The following is a 7,500-nucleotide window of genomic DNA, read 5'->3' as shown; positions in this document are numbered from 1 at the left end:
CATTCTTCATAACTACTGCTTTATCATTCAAGTCCCTGAAGTGCTCTTGTTGGGATGCTCTATGATGGGTTCCTTTGTCGCTACGTGAACCCGGGACAGGTTTCTATGTATTAAGAGTGTTTTGAAAATTGTTTTGGGGGATAGGTGAGGTATAATAAGGGTGGTTGCTTTATTTATACATTAGTTCATATTTCTGGTCTCTTTCTATAATTTTATTTATTCTATTTTATTTTATTTATTTTATTTTTTTTTTTTTATCCAGGATCTGTTTATATAGTATATATTAGGAGTAGTTTTAAATGTTTCTTGTGAGAGTAGATGAACCGTTACTGTACTTCTATTCACAATGTCTTTCTGACTCTTTAGACTATAGCTTATCATCTCCGTGGCTTCTGAAAACCGTCATGATGGGAGAGCAAAGGGTTTCAGAATATAGGCCTAAAAACCACAATAACTTTGTCAGAATCTGTCATTGTTGTTAGATATTGCACGAAACGTGAAATTCTTTTATCATTACTTAACCTTTGTGAGATCGCAAAATGGGTGTTTAGTGATGCATTTTGAAGTGGTCTGTCTCACGCAAAAATCATCATATTTTCAAACGTTTAAGCTTCCCCGTAAGGGGAGGTTTTCAGAGATAAATTTACAATAAAAAAAATTATTCAATAATAATAAACGGTTTATGAAAGTTGCACTGTATACATACTAAAAATCTACACAGGGGACAGGGGGAGAGGCTTAAAGAATATAACACTATCCTGGTTTATTGGTCGCACCGTGGTGGGGATCGCACTGAGGTGGTACCGGTTGGTGCGTGTTGCCCTCAGGGGCATTATCTTGTTGTGATGTCTTGTGGGACGGATCAGAGGGGTGAGCAGTTGGCGTAGGCGTAGGTGACGCAGGAGGCCCCTCACTAATTTTTCCAGGGCTTCTCCGTGTCTGGTATATAGGTTGGGCAGACTCAGGGTGGTCGGCAGGGCCGAGAATGAACATGCATGCTGTGTGTGTGTGTGTGTGTGTGTGTGTGTGTGTGTGTGTGTGTGTGTGTGTGTGTGTTTGTGTTGTGTTGTGTTTGTATTGTATTATGTTTGTGTTGTATTGTGTTTGTGTTGTGTTTGTGGCGGTTGGAGTTCTTTCTCCCCAAAAAGTCCCCTTCCGTGTGTGTTGTGTAGAGTTGTGTGTTGTGTTGTGTTTGTGTTGTGTGTTGTGTGTGATGGTTGGAGCTCTTTTGCCCCAAAAGGCCCCTTCCGTGTATGTTGTGTTGTGTGTGTGTGTGTGTGTGTGTGTGTGTGTGTGTGTGTGTGTGTGTGTGTGTGTGTGCGCGTGCGCGCGCTCGACCACAAAAACCACCGGTTAGGAAGCCCTGGCTTAGTGGCTAGAAAAAGATGTGTCAAGCGGCAGTGATGGGGTTAAATTAGAAAATATCAAGAGATGGAAGACTGCAGGGGATTGTGCAACGCTTAGTGTGATGAAGCAAAGTTGATGTGATATACTCCTAGAACAGTGAAAGCCACGTGTGTGTGTGTGTGTGTGTGTGTGTGTGTGTGTGTGTGTGTGTGTGTGTGTGTGTGTGTGTGTGTGTGGTGGCTTCTTACAACCTCTTATGTTTTTCTTTTCTTATTATCTTCTAATGTATACAGGTAGTGATGGTGGTGATGGTGTACAGCATAATTTTCTTTGCTACCTTAAAAAAATATGCTAAGAAACTAGATATGACCTTTAACGTATACTGTATATATATATATATATATATATATATATATATATATATATATATATATATATATATATATATATATATATATATATATAATGGACCTTCCCCTTATGTTGACTAGAAAACGGGACATTTTAACTACTGTTGTGGTCGTCCTGTTGTCAGCATGCAGGGCACTGGAAAAATGAATGTGTAAATAGTAGGGTTGGAAACAAAATATTTAGTCTAATGAAAAAGAAATCGAGTCATTTGATTGAAATCGAATTTTTTTTTTTTTTATCTTTTGCCCTAGCTTTTTTTGCCTCCAATGTTTAATTAAATCATAGCTTAGTGTTATGCATCACCCAAGATGAATTTTTCCATTGAAAATCATAAGTAAGATTAATTGTCTTATCTTATTCTCTTACCTTATCTTTTATCTACGAAGCCTCATGCTAACTGCTCTTTTGATCTTGCTAACTGCATGCCTCCCCTCCTCCTGCGGCCTTGTTGCACAAGGCTTTCTTCTTCCTCTCATCCCTATTCTGTCCACCTCTCTAACGCAAGAGTTAATCAGTACTTTGTTTACCTTTTCTGTATTTTGTTCTAAATCCTTTGCCTTTGGGAATTCTGTCAAATGATAGCCACACTGGGTATCTTTTCCTCCCAGTCACTTTTACCACAGTGCCCATTTGGCATTATTGTGCATTAAATAGCAATAAATCACTAACAGTCTACTCTAAAACAAAGTAATATAATTTCATTGTGAATTATGAAGAGGCCACAGGCCAGGAGTCCTTGGTATAGTACGCGGGAGGTTACTCTACTCAGGCAGCAGTGAGCAGGCTCCATCCCTGTCTATTAAACACCGAGGAAAGTTGCCAACTTGTCTATTTGTATGCTGTCAGATTTGAATCCATGATGATAATAATTTTTTACTTAGTAATTTTTTCGTTCATTAAAAAAAAAAAGAAAATACACCCATTGAACTTCATATTTGCATCAGCTATTATTATCAATGTAAGACTTTACTTTCCTTTTTTATACTTTTTGAATATTTGTCTTGTAAAAGAAGGCAATGGTTCACTGGTGCCTGATTTGCTACAGGACCAGTGCAGGACCTGGCCAGTACAAGCAGAGTTTATGCTTGTCCTGTACAAGTAGGTCACATTTTCTAATACAGGATATTTCATTTTGATTAAATCATGGTTTATTTTATTTTGATTTTAGTCGATTTAAATCTCTTGATGCACATTATAAGAAAAGATAATAGTGTGTTTCATGCCACGTGTTGATAGGATGGCTGCTGGTGGTTTGACTTATTTTCTTATCAGTTTTTATTTCTTCTTTGTCTCTTTTAGGCTACAAAGGTATCTGTAAAGCTATAATTAGTTTGTAGAAAATGTACCGTGGTGAAAGGGATTTAGTGAACCTTTTATAGTGTTACCTTTTGAAGAAACACCTGTCTCTGTGATAGTCTTGTTGCTGTTTGTTCTCTCTCTCTCTCTCTCTCTCTCTCTCTCTCTCTCTCTCTCTCTCTCTCTCTCTCTCTCTCTCTCTCTCTCTCTCTCTCTCTCTCTCTCTCTCTCTCTCTCTCTCTCTCTCTCTCTCTGACTTACCTCCAAGCTTTATATCACATTTTTTTCATGCCTTATTTCCTTCCCTTACAAACTGTACTGTATTTTCAAGCAGGTTGGTGCGGCGCCATGGACGTGTGCACGGGTGCATGCGTGTCATATAGTGTAACAACCGGAGAGGCTCGCTGTGATGTGGTAAGTGTTATGTGCGTTACTCCTTTCTCTGTTAATGGCGCTGGACAGATTTACTATCAAAGAGAGCAAAAAGACAAACAACATGCACTAGGAACTTTTTTTTTTTTTTTTTTTAGATGTTCGATGTTGTCTTTAGTTGTCATTGTCATTTTATCATGTTTGCGTAATTTTTTTTCAGTTTTATGTTGACATGATGTTGTAACAGTCAAAGGTATTCATTTTTAGTTGCAGAAGGATTATATTTTTTTCTTTCATTTATTTGTCTTCACCTGTTTTTATTATTATTATTATTATTATTATTACTATTATTTTTTAGTGTATATTCTGATTTTTATTAGGGGGTTGGGTGTGGGTTGGTCATAATTTCAGTTGTTTAAGCTCAGGTGTTTATCTTTATTATTTTTCTTTCGCTTGAATCCTATTTTTAGAAGTATATTCTCCGAAACTTACGTCTTACTGCATTTGCTATCCATGGGCTTCATTGAAAAATATTGCGGCTTTCAAGAGTGTTTTTAATGGTACCGTGGTTTAACAAGGATTCTGCGTCACCGGTGAGAAAGGAAAACCACCCATAAGAGCGTGACTAATCTTCCCTTTGGCCTTTTGGAATAGTGGTAACAGTTGGTTGAGTGGGGTTCCCAAGGGTGTTTTCATGATTTTTTTTTTTTTTTTTTTTTTTTTTTTTTATACCGGCCAACTAAAGCGATTAAGAAAAAAGGCCCGCTGAGGTGCCGCTCCCCGAACAAGGAGAAGAGTTAGCCAAAAGATAGTGATAAATATCTTGAACATTTCCTATCTTAAATTAGTTCAGGTCATAGCTAAAGAGAGATACAGAAGCAGGGGGCCTCAGAAATTATCAGAAAAATGGATGAAAGATTGAGAGTACTGCTTAACTCTTCCATTAATGAGGAAAACAATAGGGGTAAGGAAAGAGAGAGAGAGAGAGAGAGAGAGAGAGAGAGAGAGATTTTTTGTAGCTAGGCCGCGGGAGAAGAGGCTTGCAGTTAGCATGATCAGAAGAGCAATTGACATGAGAGTAACAATAGAAGTTAACAAATGATGCAGCGTTACTGCGGTGAGAAAGAGGCTGAAGACAGTCTGTCCGAGGAGAGGAGTTGATAAAACCATGATGTCTTTTAAAAACATAAAAAGCTAATAATGAAGTGTTAGTGGAATCCGCTCCTTCTCTACCCCCACAATCATGTGAAGAATACTTCACACATGCAGCTGATAAAGCCTCTGTACAGAGTTACTAGTCGGGCGATGAGAAGATCAGGCGGAGGTGATTCAGAACGCCTAAATTCGTAGAAACTGTTTTAACAAGAGATGAGATGTGAAATATCCGTACAGTTTAGGCTATAAGTAAAAGACAGACCGAGGATATTCAGTGTAGAAGAAAGGATTAGTTGAGTGTCATGGAAGAAGAGGAGATGGTTGTCTGGAAGGTTGTGTTGAATTGATAGTGGAAGGAATCAAGTTTATGAGGCATTGAACACTACTATGTGCTAGTGATATTTCAACAAAGTGTCCACATCATCGCTGAGGGTAAAAAAAAAAAAAAACACCAATATAAATTCAATTATCTCTACATCCTTTGAAAGTAACCTTGGAAATAGCATGAAAATAAGAATGCCAATATAAGGATTGTATATATGGTGTTTGTTCAGTAGAGGCATGACATAGGGAAAGTAAAAAGAAGTCGCTAATTTGTCGCTCCCTCTCCTTAAATATGATAAATGAATCAATTAACAAACTAAAACATAAGTAAATAAATATATCAACATTAAGAAAGCAGATTAAAAAAGAAAAAGAGAAAAAATATACAAAGAGTTCATTTTTATTTAAGCCGTATGAGATTGTGTGTGTGTGTGTGTGTGTGTGTGTGTGTGTGTGTGTGTGTGTGTGTGTTTGTATCCAGTCGTGAGGATGAAAATTTCTTCCTGTCTTACTTTTATTTTCAACTTTTTATTACAGTGTCCATAGCACCTTCCTGACCAACCCGCGGCGTACAGCAAACTTACACTCTCCTTCCTCACTCTTTCACCCCCTCACTCTCTCCCGCGTGACGTTAGTCGTGCCGAGTCTCACAGGAAACCAGACACGACCCGCTGAAAAAAAACTCGGCTGATATCTGAGGAGCCGCTAAAGGAAAGTGAACGAACACCCGCCAGTACCACCACCATCGCCACCTCACCCGCGGGCCCTCCTGTCTCCTCCCTTGAAAGAAAAAAAACTACGGAAAAAAAGTTGCATTGTCACTCCCCCAAACGTGCACATCCACTAAAAGTTACGATCCGGTTTCTTTCTGTCCAACATTTTCTATTTTGCGGTCTACATGTAGTAGTACCTACGTATCTCACGGGGGCAGTGAAAGGTGAGAAAGTTCGGTTCTTATTAGTTCGGGGTGTACTTTCATAATGCTATAATAATGCGATGGTAGAAACTTTTTTTTTCACTTTTCCTTTTTTTTTGTGTGTATTGGTTTATAGCACGAGTATTTATAGTAGAAGTGGTCTTACTTTCCCTCCCTGCACCACATGCAGGTTTTCGAGTCCCCGGAGTGGGTTGCGGGAAAAGCTCATCGCCACACATTGTTTCGGCAGCTTAATATTGAAGTAGCACTTATACCGAGGCGTTATTACTACTCGAGCTTGGGTTTCTAAACTTTTTTTTTCCACAAAGATGATTAAATCGTTTTAATGTGTGGTTTTCCTCGTGATGCTGCAAAATACTTGTTAAATTATTATATACTACAATCATGAAAACATCATTGGAAACGCCAGTAACCTCCACTAGAGTCTGAGGAAAGACGGTGAATCATTTCAGAGTAAAGCCTTGTAATGCAAAGATGTGCAGGATGAACAGTAGTGGGGTTGTAGAAGGTGAAGGAAAAGTTTGTATTGTTCACAGCTGCTGTTTGTATTCTTGTTAGTGTCCAAATGGATCAATGTGTGTGTGTGTGTGTGTGTGTGTGTGTGTGTGTGTGTGTGTGTGTTGTGTATTCTGTTTTAAATGCCATTACATCTTTCTATCTGTAGTATCTAGCATGGCCTTGGAAGTTACTGGTATCCTCTTAACCTCCGAATCTAGTTGCTTTATACACACACGAGCGCGCACGCACGCGCGCGCACACACACACACACACACACACACACACACACACACACACACACACACACACACACACACACACACACACACACACACACACACACACACACACACACACACACACACAAATTTGAAAGACCACAGGGTAATAGAGAGACTGTCCATATGAAAGAGATTAAAGTAACCAAGCTTGAAGTAAAAAAGTTGATATCAGAATTAGATGAGAAGGCAATGGGACCGGATGAAGTCTCTGGCAGAATATTAAAAGAATGTAGGGAAGAACTAGCAAGTCCTATATACAACATCATAAAATGCTCAATAGAAAATGGAACAGTACCAGTGGAGTGGAAAAGAGCTGACGTGCTTCCCATATAAGAGCGGAAGGAAGGAAGAACCTTTAAATTACAGACCGGTATCACTAACTAGTGTAATGTGTAAGATGTGTGAAAGAGTAATAAAGAAGCAATGAATTGAGTTTCTTGAAGACAAGAAATTATTATCAAACAGCCAATTTGGTTTTAGAAAAGGTCGGTCATGTGTAACAAATTTATTGAGTTTCTACTCTAGAATAGTTGATAAAGTACAAGAGAGAGAGGGATGGATTGACTGTATTTATTTAGATTAAAAAAAAAAGGCGTTTGATAAAGTGCCACATGAAAGATTACTATGGAAGTTAGAGGAGAAGGGTGGCTTTAAAGGAAGCACATTGAGATGGATGAAAAATTACTTGAGGGGGGAGAAAAATAAGGACGATAGTTAAAGATATGAAGTCCAAGTGGAGAGCAGTAGACAGCGGAGTGCCACAGGGGTCAGTATTGGTGTCAATACTTTTTTTCGTATATATAAACGACATGCCAGAGGGAGTGAACAGCTACATAAATCTGTTTGCGGACGATACGAAACTGTGCAGAGTCATTAAAC

At 38.6% G+C, this 7,500-nt stretch overlaps 1 long non-coding RNA gene across 2 annotated transcripts in view; it reads left to right on the top strand.

Moving 5' to 3' along the window:
- Window positions 1–7,500, top strand: part of LOC123517011 — a 33,992-nt gene that overhangs the window by 20,991 nt on the left and 5,501 nt on the right. Inside the window, exon 2 of one of the 2 annotated variants that reach the window (XR_006678362.1) lies at window positions 3,389–3,468. This is a non-coding gene — a long non-coding RNA (uncharacterized LOC123517011). Of the gene's footprint in view, window positions 1–3,385; window positions 3,469–7,500 lie in introns of both variants that reach the window. The other variant, XR_006678363.1, reaches the window with a different exon arrangement.

This window comes from Portunus trituberculatus, chromosome 41, assembly GCF_017591435.1.
Source record: "Portunus trituberculatus isolate SZX2019 chromosome 41, ASM1759143v1, whole genome shotgun sequence".
Classification (NCBI taxonomy): Eukaryota; Metazoa; Arthropoda; class Malacostraca; order Decapoda; family Portunidae; genus Portunus; species Portunus trituberculatus.
The sequence above is the reverse complement of the archived record's forward strand: the minus strand, read 5'-3'. Positions and strand labels throughout refer to the sequence as shown.